The following is a 13,344-nucleotide window of genomic DNA, read 5'->3' as shown; positions in this document are numbered from 1 at the left end:
GATTTATGGACTTATTTTTCCAAGGACTACCAAGCACCCACGATGGGCCAGGCTCCTGGAAGAAGCTGGGGTTACTATGGCAAGCAGGGTGCACAGAACACGCAGCCTGGCGTGTCAGACACAGCATCAGGGGGCGCATGAGTGCCTCTGAAAATGGACCTGGCGGCACCGTCCTCACTTGGCACAGATTTTGCTGCAGCAGACCTCTCATTCCAGCCGATTATTCTCACTTGCTCTTACTTCTCCCAAGAATCTCTCCTTGGGGAATTAAAAGGGGTCCCATTTCCCCCTCTTCCTCAAGGTAATATTTTGTCCATTTGGAAGGGAAAAAACACCCACCAGCTGTTTTAGAGAGAAAGTATCTTTTTTCTTCCTATGTAAAACCGTAGTATTTCACGGCATTCTGGGTCACTGAAACCTCAGCAGGTGTCTATTCATCTCAGAGTCTTGGATGACCTCTTCGTTTGCTGAGCAATCTTTCCTGTTTACATAGAGCTTGGCAGCCTCCAGGATGATTTTTCTAATAAAGACATCGCTCTTTCATAGCCCGGCGGAGCTGGAGGCCCTCCACGGGTAAGGCTTGAAGAGACGGTGGAAGTGAGGCAACTGTAGGAACGATCTAATTGTCAGATCCCCCCGCCTCCTGCGGCCCCCCAAATTACCCACACACGGCGACAGTTTCGTGAGTGCTCAGAAGGCAGTTCTGACACAGTAAAACACAATACTGATGTGAAGAAGGCTCAGAGACACTGCTGTGGAGTTTCTATAATTTTGACAAAATGTAAGCATTAGTATTTGAATAGGAAAGCTTCGTTGGAATTTTGCAGCCAACAGTTTTGGAAGTTGAAAATGCTGTCTCGGGCGCCATCGGATTCTGGTGGTGGCAAGAAACCGCTGAGAGAAGCCCCGCCCCCACTGCCCCCCAGGTCGGGAGAGGGAGCCCCGTTTTAGGGGAAGCCATTCTTAAATGATCTATCTGACGAAATTACGTGGTGCGCTTGTGGTCAGATAACATTAGCAACATGTTATTATTCTGACAAAACAAAAGCAGGAACAAAAACAAAAGCGGTGAGGATAAGACTCAGAGGCTGACCTGAGACACGGAGGCTTCTGGGAAATGAGGTGTCAATGATTGTTCATTTTATAGAACCGTGTTTTTTTTTCTCTCTCTCTCTTCTTCCCTGTAAAATTTTTTATTAGTTTCCTTAAACCTCTGGTTTGTCGTTTGGTTATAAATGCTAACGGTACGAAGTTCTTATTTGTATGATTGAGCTGTGAGATTTGAGAATAAATTCTTAATCTTTTAAGTCTTGGTTTCTCCATCTGTAAAATGATTAGTTTGGATCAGATTATTCCTAAAGCCTCTTCCAACCTCAAAATCCGATTCCCAGGGATGCTATATTATTTGATGACTACTTGCAACAGGTTGGCAATTAGCAATTAGCTGGCAGATAAAATAAGGTATGAAGTAGAAAACATCGTAGCTGAGATTTTGAAAAATGCTTGTTACCTTTTAAAACAATGTGAGCCATGCTGTACTTTTGTCTGGGGCGGTGGTGGTGGTGGTGGTGGTGGTGGTAGTGGTGGTGGTAGTGGTAGTGGTAGTGGTAGTGGTAGTGGTAGTGGTAGTGGTAGTGGTGTGTGTGTGTGTGTGTGTGTGTGTGTAATAGTAGACACTAGCAAAAAGTGTACATGGAGTTGGGGATTATTATGCAACACTATAGGGGGGAAGGGAAGACTACCTGGCCTGATGCCATTGTTCTGGTGGCCATTTCTGATGCCCAAAGCAGACATTGCTAATTGATCTTATCACTCATTTCAGTGCTCCAGGGAGCCACTAAGAAAGCTGTGGTGGAATCTCTTTGTCTCCCTGAGCATAAGGGTATAAAACCTATAACACTGGAAGTATTAGCAACCTTCTCTAACCTTTGAAATACTAGAGATTCTTCTCATTTGAATATTCATTCATTTATTCATTCAACACATGTTTTTTAAGCTCCTACTACATGCCAAGCACAATTGTAGGTAATGATGATAAGTAATAGATAAAGCAGACAAAATTCCCTGCCTTCAGGGAGCTTTCATTCTGAGGAGAACAAGATAAACAAATAAATAAGCAAAACGTAGTGTGTTAGGTATTGGTAAGTGCTATAAAGAAACCAAAGCAGAAAAAGGATAAATGGAATGAATGTGTGTGGACTTGAAATTGGACTACAATTTTAAGAAAGAATGTCATGACAGGCTTCATTGAGGTGACATTTGAGGAAAGACCTAAAGGAGGTAAAAGAGATCAGGTGAGGATGGGAAGTCATCCAAGGCTGTGTAATGTTGAGGTTGCAAAGAGGAGCAAAAATCGTCTTAACATGAAAATATTCACTGATGAATTGACCACTCGTAAAACTAGCCCCAGTCAAGCATTCCTCTCTGCTTAATTGTTTCCCTACCCATCATATCAATGTTTTTGTTGGCAAGGCTGCTGGTAATTAATAGATATTATGAACATCAAATCATACAAATGATAGTAATTCAAAGTAGTTGTAAAGTAAAATTACCAATTATAGTAAAGATGATGATTTCATGGAGCTGTTGAAAGTTATGTTGGAAAAATGTTTGAGTTATGAGCAAATAAGGATCTGAGTGTTTGCAGTTAACAAATGAAGAGCGTATCACTGAGAACTAAACATGGTGAGCTATTTGAAAGCAAATGTTTAATCAAAGGATTATAAGAGGTCTTTGGGAAGACTTTTATTATTCTTAAACATTTTTGAAAACATGACCCTGTTAATGATTATCTGTGAACATCAACATAAAACAGATTGTTATCTTGCTTTGTAATTTTTTTTTTTTAAAAGTATGCTCCTAACCCCACCATACTTGATTTATTCTTCATTGCTTCTTAGATTAGTATGGAGTTACAACAATACCCTAAATATAAGCTAGAAATATTTTATTTTTAAGATTTTACTTTTATTTTTAAATTGAAGTCCTGATGGCATCTCTTCTCCTATTTAGTATAATATTCTAGGATTTGTTTTAAGTGGATTCACTTCGAACTGTATGATTTCCATTACCAGTAAAATTCCCCTGAAGAGGCAAATTCATTTTGGAGGAATGAAGAAAGTCACTCAAGATCACATGGCTAGAAGGTGGTAGAGACTAGGCGGCTTTTTCTGTTCTTCCCAAAGGAGATCAAAGTTAGATTGAAACAATCCTCTAGCAGATACATGGTTTGAACCCAATGGGAAATCAGGGCTTCCACAGTTAATCAGAAAACCAGCATTGTGACTTTTTTTGAAAGATCGTTTTTTTGTTTGTTTGATTGTTTGTTTTATAAAAATTTATTGGCTCCTACGAAAAAAAGTAAGTGTGGACATGATTGTGATTTAAAAGACAGTCCTCATAGCTTATGGCGGTCTTCAAAGAGACAGTGTTCTCTTATGCGATCTGGAGAAAGAGGCTGAAATGTGCTTATTTATCTGCAGAATGTTATATTGATACTCTGAACAACTTCTCTTCTTAGTATATAGGTTTAAAACCTCTAATTTTGATTAGAAAACAGTATTTATGTATGTATGCACACACACACACACACACACACATGTTGCATTAAATAATGGGCAAGTAATTTTAGGAGTCATATTTTCCCTTTTACTCCTGGAGATCTTAGAGAAGAAATAGATGCTTTCTTGAGTTTCTAGACTGTTTACTTTGGAAACACCTTGCATTTCCTCATTTGACCCATAGCTTGAGATCCCTGTTGTTCTGAGGAGTGCTTGAGGATTCTTGAATTTGTGTTTTGCTTAAATCCATGCAAAGAGATACTTTACTCGCTTTTCAGTTTTAATGTAGATTGATAGATGAATAGATAGGATTCACTTTCCAAAAATACCTGGATGCTATGGAACTGACTTTAGAGATCATCTGATTCCCGTTTTTGCATTTTTCCCTGATGTTGTACAGAACGGGAAAGCAGGGTGCCTAGGGTCCTATAGCAAGGTAGTGACAGATCTCACACCATAATTCATACCTTCTGAATAATGGTTGTCTGCTCTAGTTCAACCCAGTATGAACGTCATTCCTATATGCACTTATGCATAGGTAGCCAAGCATATCGTATATTCAAGATGTCTGCTAGAACTACCTTTTTCTGCATGAATCCTAGTACATAAAGAAAAGCAGACCGCATTCTGCAGTCGTACCCCTAAAATTGATCCCGTGAAGTTTTGGTTAAGAGTATGTCATATACGGCTGTACTGAAACACCTGCCCTGATGCTTCCTAACTAGCTGTGTGACTTTGAGTAAGTTTTTAAAGTTCTCTCTGCCACAGTTTCCTCATTTGATACATAAAGGTAAAAATACTTTCTTAGGCTTGTTTTGAGGATTAACAGATAATTGTCATAAAGCAATTAAGTACTTGAAAATGCTTATAATCAAGCAGGATAGAGCTCAGTAAATGTTAGCTGTTGTGGTCATCATCATCATGAGCTACAGTGGCAGCAAGCATCTTCATCAGCAGCATCACTAGCATCTTCATCCTCATTTTTGTTATTGTTATTGGCAAATTGAAATCAAACCGCAGATTGCTTTTCAAGTCTATCCAGTACCACTTTAGTTGAATGACTTCATTTTCCTTCTAACGTGCCATGTGGTCAGCCAGTCTCCGCTTGAATACCTCTAGTGCCAGTGAACTCATTTTTTTTTTTTTTTTCCTAGAGTAACACATTCTAGTTCCACAAGGAATTTTAAATACAAATAAACTGGGCTTTAAAAGTATCTAATGTTTAAAATAAATTGCCAGTCCTGGTATCATTACTCACATCAGAATTGATTTATATACCAATTATGTGAGGGATTTGTTTCTACTGTTTCTCATACAGATTATAGATCAATTTGGTCCTTGTATTTTCCTTGTCTAAGCATGAAGATTCCAGACCTAAAATCGGAAACGGGCTGATCAGAGAAAGAGGCAGGATGCCCCAGCCGTCTTGGTTTGCAATCGGACCTTTGTCACCAGTCGTCATTCTGGGCTGAGGGGCCTCCACTCTTCCCCCAGGCTACTTTTTTTCTGAGCCTGTCACTCCTTTTACTTCATCTGGCTGACTGATCATTTGCGGATGTTTGTGAATGTTTAATAGGTGCCGGGCACTGTTTTTGATCCTGAGGATACCAAGATGAACGAGATAGATAGAGGCAAGTTATATGGTCTTATAACACAATTTTCCAGGGAAAGCACAGCAAACAAGTAAAGAAAGAAAGATGATAATTCAGTGAGTGATGAGTGCTATACAAAACACTGGGTCATATGTCAATGTTGTGTGGGGGTTGGGGAGACATTTAGATTGAGCACTCAGGGAAGGAGGTGACGTTTAAGTGGACATCTTCATAATAAAGAGGAGATGACCATATAAAGATCTAGGAGCACACTGTTCCAGGCAGAGGGAACATCAGGCAGAAATGAACTTGATGAGTTTGATGAGCAGAGTGGCTAGACGAGAGGGAGCTCCCAGCGCATGAGGTTAGATGAGTAAGCAGGCCTGAAGGTCATGGAGAGGAGGTGAGATTCTATTCTACCTTCATCAAGATTCTGTGGGAAGGCTTGAAGACGGGGAGTGATACTATATGATTTACATTTTTAAAAGATCACATTTGCTGGTAGATGGATTGTGAAGGGGCACGAGTGGAAGCAGGAGGTCACTTAGTAGAGTGCTAACAGTTGTCCAGGTTAGGGACAGTGGTGGCTTAGACTGGGATCTCGGCGATGGTGATGGAGAGAAGAGGACAGATTCAGAGAGCACTTTGGAGGTAGAGCTGCCAGGAGCTGCAGGGAGCGAGGCAAAATAAGAAATCAAGACGGTTGCAGGTGTTGAGCTTGAGCAACTGGTTGCCTGGTTGTAGCATGTACTGGGCTGGGGAAGATTGAGAATAAACACATTTGGAGGTGAAAATTACGAGTCCTGTTGCGGACGTGTTCCACTTGAGAAAGGAGTGGCCACTTAAGAGGATAGAGGATACTATAGCTCAGCAAACAAATCAGGGGTAAAGTATAGGCTTTCAGAGGTATCAGCCTCAGATGGTATTTAAAGCTGCGGGACTGGAGAGAGACTGTTGACAGTGCCCTGTGGCAAACATCCACTAAAAAGTGTTAGCAGACGGCACTACTGGGTTAGCAAATGTGCCATTCAGATTTTTCTTCCTTTGTCTTCTTCCAATTGAGAAAACACCCAGAAGGCCATGAGGGTGCGAGGTGCTGATCAGGATCCATTTACAGAGATAATATCTTCCTTCAGCTCAGTGAAATCGCAATCATCAGATGAAAGAGAGTCGCACAAGTCATTAATTACAGAATAGAGCAGGTTGAAATAGGTATGAAGAGCAGGTATCAGCAGGCCCTGGACCAGAGTAGAGGGAGGAGCAGCTAGTTTGGTGGGCATATCAAGGAAGACTTTGCAGAGAGAATGCTATCTGTAGGAGAACCTAAATGATAAAAGATATTTTGGAGGTTTAAAAAAAGGCAAAAGGCATTCCAGGCAGAGGGAGACCAGGTAGAGAACAGATTGGGGGGTAGGGGTGCAAAAGGGGCACATAGTGGGATCACGTAATAGGATCACGTAGTAAGACCACACAATAGGATCTCAAAACCAGTGTGTGGAATGAATATTCGGTCTGCCACTGATACTCTATCTGGGGTGGCCATGTCTCCTCTGCTTGAAGCCAGACCTTAAAATAGAATTGTCCCTGTGTCCTGAGATGTAGATCTTGCACAGCCCAGGGAAAGAAACAGGAAACTTTTACCTCTGCTGAGAATGGAAGAGCAGGGAGGAAGCAAACTTCTCCCACGAGGCCAGTGATGATGACACTCAAGGTTGTAGATGGAGCTTGTTCCAAAGATACCATTGGGTATCCAGGCCACCTGGCAGTAAGTCACGCTGCCCCAGGCCTCACAGCACATTACCGGCTGCCTTGGCATCTTGTCTCTGGGGGAGCAAGGACGACAGACCTGGGAAGTGAAAGGCAGGTCTGCAGCGAACACCAGAGCCAGATGGAAACCCCATGGTGCCCATGCCCTCACCCTCAGATAGAGAAACTGAGGCTCTGAGAGAGCCATCACCTACCCAGCTGATACAAACTTAGTGACAGTGCAGGTACCAGAACATGATTCCTCTGATTAATTTACCTGAATGAATTTTCTACTCTGCCTCCCACTTGCTCCCTTTCTTTGAGGTCGGAATGTTTCGCAGCCTCAACTTGTGCTTGTCTCTGGCTCCAAGAGAGCTGCTGTCATCTGCCGTGGTGGTGCCCTCTTCCTCAGCCCTTCCCTTGTTCTCAGGAGCAGGCTGGGTTGAAAGCTGGATTGGATTCCCTCCCTGAGGATCATGGCATTTTTATAATGAAGACTGTGGTACAGGGAAGGGACCCTTCAGGTATGGTTATTGTTGTGCTGTCTTTAAATTCTCTATCACTGGGCGAATTTGACTGGAAGGGACTGTAGCTATTCTTGGAGCTTGATTTATTTTATGCCTCCCAGAAGCCAAAGTATCCTTTTCCTCCCTCCAAGCTGCTGTCTGAATCGCTCCCCAAATGACTCAGGGGCAGACAGTGGCCTTGGCTTCTGCTCTTTCCCTTGGCCTCCCTGAAATCTTCTCGTCTTAGAGCTGGGGTGGTTCTTTCTCTTGGAAATGAAAAAGGAAGATGCTGGCAGACCACAGAGAAGCTGGGGGTGGGGGCCTGTGTGGGAGGAATGAAAGGGGTGTAGGGTGAAGACACGTGGATAGGACTGTAGGGGGAATGGTGGTGGGGGGCTGGGTAATTCAGGTGCATGGCAGTTAGGGTGAAATCTGACCGTTGTACATCTACTGAGCAGCTTCTAGATGTTTGGCAGACTGATTTCTTCAGTGTAAATGCCTTTTTTTCCCCCTAAATGAGCCTGGGTTAGGGATCCTGTAGTATATTACAGCAGGTCCTTTGTTTGCAGGCGAGTAAGGTACTGAGGATGAGAAAGAAGGAAAGATTCGCTACTTCTGGGAACTTCCAGCTCCGTGGGAGATGGGATCTAACCCATCCTACTTACTGCTTTCTCCTCACTAACACATTGCATGGCCCATAGTAGGTGCTCAGTAAGCATTTGTTGAATGAACAAATGATCCCTTAGGAGAGAATCAGTCCTTAAAAGTGCCCCGCTTTTAGGCTTATCAACCCAGAAATTTCTAACTATCAGAAGCTCCAGCATATCATGTCCACAATAGGAACTCAATCATTGTTTATCGTCACAGAGCATTTAACAAGGTGTTTCACATTCATTTTCCTTCTTATGCTCCTCAGCGGATTGATGGCTTCTTAATATCAGGCGTCCTGTCCATTTCTTCTCTGTATCTCTGTATCCACCATGGCACTAGATTGGTGATTGACATTCATTCCGAACCTACTAGGTGTGCTGGGTGCTGGGGTTATAGTAGTAAGTCAGTGTGGACAACAGACACATGTAAAGTAACTTACCCAATAGATCATGACCGGTGCTGGGAAGGAAAAGAGCAGTTCTGAGAGAGAATAACTCTGGATATCATTTAGGTTGAGATAGGGTCAGAGAAGTTCTCTTGGGTCTCTGAAATTTCGTTTACCTGACATTTATATCCAGTACCATTTTATCTCCTGTATTGTCCACAGCACTGGGAGCTGAGAAATATACCCGAAAGGTGTTGAGAGATTGAATGAACCTCCCTGACTGGCTACCTGGCTGGCTGACTTACTCATTTTCTTCCCATCGCCCTTCCTTTTTTTAATCTTTCTATCTATTTGTTTACTTATTCAATCAATATCTATTCAGCACCTACAACTTTCCATAAACTGTGCTGGTTCTAGGAATATCCTGATGAGCAAAACTGATGTAGTCCCCACCTTTGTGAAGCGTGTGGTCTTGTAGGGAGAGGCATATTAATCAGATAATCCTCAAATGTCTTTTTAGGGACAGTGAAAAGTACTATGAAGGCAGATTCCATGGTTCAGTGAGTATGTTTAACACGGAGACTTGATCGGGTATAGGGGCTTGGGAGGGATCCTGCAAGAAGGTGACATAGACTGAGGTCCGAAGCGGGGTTGGATGTACACTAGACCCCCCGCAGGGGAGGGTGGGGAGCACTGCAGTGCCTCGTAGGTAGGCCCTGAAATCATGGTTGAGGAATCAGTGACTTTCGTGTCAATTCTGCAAAGTGAGCAGGGCTGATGTGATGGTAGTGACATACTGTTCTAGATGAGGAAGAGCTGTGGCTTGAGGAAGGTTATTGAGTCGCTCGGTCCCCTTGAGGCAGGACAGAATTGGGACTTGAGCTGTGACTGAAATTCTCATGCAGACTAAAAGTCTCTAGCATTTTCCTCACCTTCCTGGGCCATAGTCATCTGGCTATAGTTAAAGTATCTGATGTCCAGCTGGCTAATCACCACCAGGCAGACTTCAGGCACGTGGAACACATACTAAATCATGCTGAGAAATGTCACCTTCAGGCTCCATTACCTTTTCTCCAACCGAAGAAATATAAAAAGGTGAAGAGATTAAGAGATACAAATTAGTAGTGACAAAACAGTCCTGGGGATGGGGAATACAGCACAGGGAATATCATCAATAGTATTGTAACGGCTGTATATAGTGCCAGATGGGTGTTAGTGTCATTGGGGGATCACTTTGTCAATTATCGAAATGTCTAATCATTGCACCATATCCCTGAAAATGATATGAAAGAAAGAAAGGAAGAAAGGAAAGAGAAAGATACATAGCAGTCGTCTTATAAACCCTCGAGCTGGGGGTCCAGTCCCTGCTCGTTTGTTTTTCAAGTCACTGCATTTAATCATTATACTAAGTGTCATGTCCAAAATCAAACCAATAGTGGCATATTTGAGAGTCTGGTCTCCTTAGAACACTCCTTTTACCTGTTCTTGTGTCTAGCAAATATTTGGGCAATAAATGGAGGCCTAATTAGTACCCTTGATTCTATTTCCGTAAAGTTAGAATAACTGTCTCAGGCAAGAGAAGACCCAAATTCAACAAAAGCATCTTACCTGGTTCCTTCTGTTCCTCACTCTTCCTCTCCCTTTCAGTGTTCTAAAAAGCATCGTTGTTGGACATGGTTCCATAGTATAGCGGTTAGCACGTCTGCTTTACATGCACAAGGTCCTGGATTCACACTCCAGTGGAGCCACAGTCCATGGTCTACGGCCATGCCACCCTGAACAAGCCCCATGTCTGATCTCGGAAGCTAAGCAGGGTCGGGCCTGGTTAGTACTTGGATGGGAGACCACCTAGGAAGACCAGGTGCTGTGGGCATAAATAATGATAAAAAATAAAAAGCATCGTTTTTATCTCCTAAAGGCTAATATGTCATTGGGGAAAAACTATATTTTCATAATAGTATCTCCTGATCATGTGAAGTTAAAAATTTTCCCCAAACACTCATTTTGTTGGTTTCCACGAGGACCGAAGTTCAGGTAGAGAAGTAGTGGGAGTGAGGGCTTTGAAGTCGGGTCAGCCACCCCCAACCTGCGCGCTGCAGGCCAGTCACTTAGCCATTCTGGGCTTTGTTCTTTTCCTCCAAGAAGCTGAAATGAATAGTGAGGAAGAATGGGATGGGATCAAAGGAGGAAATCGGGCCAAACATGTAGCTGAGGCCAGTCTGGAACATATCATTGTGGTCTCCTTTCACAAATGAAGAAATGTTAGGCCTGGAGAGCAAAGGAGGATTAGCCAGGGTCACAAGCTAGTTGGATTTTTTGTCGGGGCCAAAGCCCACATCCCTACGTACCAGGTGCCACGTACTGTACTTGTATCTCTACTCAACCACATGTTCCTCAGGCAAAAACAAATCTAAACTGTCTTTGGGAAAATGACATTCATCCTGCTGGCTACTTGTGACCTGAATTCCTGGGCTCTCCAATCATGACCCCTGCCTCTTCCAGCTCCGCCTTGCTGTACCTGAGTTCTCTGGCCCACAGCCCTGTACAGAGGTATTACTGGGAAGAACATGCTTGTCACATTTCTGCTCTTTCTCCTCTCCTCTAGGGCAGCCCGTTTTCATGAAAATAGAACAGGGAGGAGGAGGAAGAGGAGTATCTGTAAGATCTTTATCATCATTTATCTGGAGCAAACTTGAATTGGTTTCTTTGGGAGGAAAACTTCCTCTGAAGACTGACAAGGAAGCAGAAGATAGTACAGCCACTCAGATAGCTCAAGGGAGGCATGAGATTATAAGAATCTCTTGTACTCCTGCTGGCTTTAAAGCTCTCAGAGCTTTTCACTATTATCACTCAGTATGATTCTTTTCAGCAGTCCTGCAAGGCAGGCAGGAGAGGAAGTCTTAGTCTTAGCTAGGTAAACTGAGTCACAGGGGAATTATGTGGGTCATAATAACACAACCATTTATGTGGTCGTCCGTTCAGCAAATATTTATTGAGTAACTACTATGTGCTGAGCCTACCTTAGGCATGAGGAGATACACCAGACACTGACCTGGGCTCAAAACACACACATGAGTGGTAAGATCAGCAGAGGCACATAAATAGGAAATCGTCATATGGTATGGTTAACACAATGATATAAATATGCTAGAAAATTAAAGGAAGGGGGAGAGGATACCTGTTGAGCCTGAGGCGGAGCGGTATAAGGAAGGCATTCTAGAGGTGATGACATTTAGATTTGAAGGTTGAAGAGGGTTAACTCAGGTAAAGGGATTGGGAAGACAGCACAAGCAAAGACATGGCCTGGAGAAATGGCTTGAGATCACCCAGCTTTAAGTGCTGGCTCCCATCACCCTGCCAGGAGAATGGCCCTACTGCCGTGGAACTCTGCTTTGACAGCACCCTTTCCTTTAGCCCCAGGGGCCCAGGGCCTGGAGGAAGGATCCTTACATCTTACTGGTCTGGAACTCTGTACTTTTTGCAGATTCCCACTCACCTAACTTTCTAGTTTATACGCAAGTCCCCCCTCTCTGAAACTCCGACATATGAGGTATGTTGTCTGTGCTCTGCTGTAACGAGTGTTAGCTGCTCACATGGGTCATAATATTGCTGACCGTACGGCCTCAGGAAACCTCTGCAAGCCTCCTTCCCTCATCTGTTAAGTTGGGGATGATATTAACACCTACAACAGAGGACCGCTGTGAGGTTTAAATGAGATAATGCGTGTAAAGTACCCAGCAGAATACTTCACATGGTAAACACTCAATAAATTATTGTGGCTTTTTTTTTTCATTGTTATCGTACTGATTTTATAGGGCATCTTGTTCAGACTATGGGGAAAACGGAGTAGTGTAATGAGACAGTCTCTTTGCAGAAAGGGCAAGCACTCAACAGTTAATTCATCTAACAGGGCTTTTAGGAAAGGAAGGTGGGAGAGCTTCGGTGACAGAGGCATGGAGGTTAGTTGTCAGATAACCCGGGCTCTGCTCAACCGTGGCCACTAACTTCTCTGTGACCTGGGGTACACAATGCTCTTTTTTTCTTTTGCTGCCATTTCTTTAACCTATAAATAGATACAGTTTATAGGTGAATACTCAGCTCTTCTAGTCTGTGATTCCACCACTGTGCAGTCTAAGTCCATTCTTAGCCTCTGCAGAGTCTGGAGACATGCAGTGCTGAGATGTCTGACCAGGCCTGGGGTCTGTGCCAGATACTGGGCTGGGATCTGAGTAGCCACCTGCCACTGCCTGAGAAGAGGAGCTGATGGCTCTATTGCCCATCAGACAGATGCCAGCCCCTTCTTCCCCAAGCTGGCAGCACCTCTGCTGCAAGAGCCTAGGGCTGGGAGTCTGGCTTGGTGCTCCTTTCTGCAGTCCCAGATACTTTTTTGAGCTCCAGACCAATCTGGGACATTTGCCATAAGTTTTGCTGGACTTGACACTCTTATTTCTTGCTTTAGCTTATCTGAGGGATTTTGTGCCTGATCAGCCAGCAATTGGCAGGGAAAGAAGACAGACCAGGAGCCAGAAGAGGGGGATGGAAAAGAAATAAACAGAAGCCGAGAAGCAGGTGCTGAATAAATACTGAATGTGTGAATGGTGGGATGGACTGGGTGTGTGTGCGTAGATGGGCGAATGGGCGGTGGAGAAAGGTGAGGGAGAGGCAGTGGGCAAGACCAGCACCAATGCCTGTCACTGAGATGGCATGAATAAATATCTGCTAAGTTAATGCTGAATAAAGTTTGGAGAGAGAAAATGCGATGGAAGAATTGAAAGAGGATGTTGGGGCAAGGGAGAAAAAGAGATTGGAGAGAAAGAAAAATAGAAATACAAAGAAAGAAAGAAGCACAAAGAAAAGAACAGAAAAGAAAGGAAGGAAGGAAGGAGGGAAGAAAGAAAGATAAG

The 13,344-nt window shown here is 43.4% G+C and overlaps 1 long non-coding RNA gene and 1 pseudogene across 1 annotated transcript in view; both read left to right on the top strand.

Annotated features, from left to right (window-relative positions):
* The window catches only part of LOC111737707, a 175,824-nt gene that overhangs the window by 20,350 nt on the left and 142,130 nt on the right, over positions 1-13,344 (top strand). The window lies entirely within an intron of this gene.
* LOC111737765 lies at positions 10,198-10,313 on the top strand (annotated as a pseudogene).

Source organism: Pteropus vampyrus, unplaced genomic scaffold (assembly GCF_000151845.1).
Source record: "Pteropus vampyrus isolate Shadow unplaced genomic scaffold, Pvam_2.0 Scaffold30, whole genome shotgun sequence".
NCBI lineage: Eukaryota > Metazoa > Chordata > Mammalia > Chiroptera > Pteropodidae > Pteropus > Pteropus vampyrus.
The sequence above is the reverse complement of the archived record's forward strand: the minus strand, read 5'-3'. Positions and strand labels throughout refer to the sequence as shown.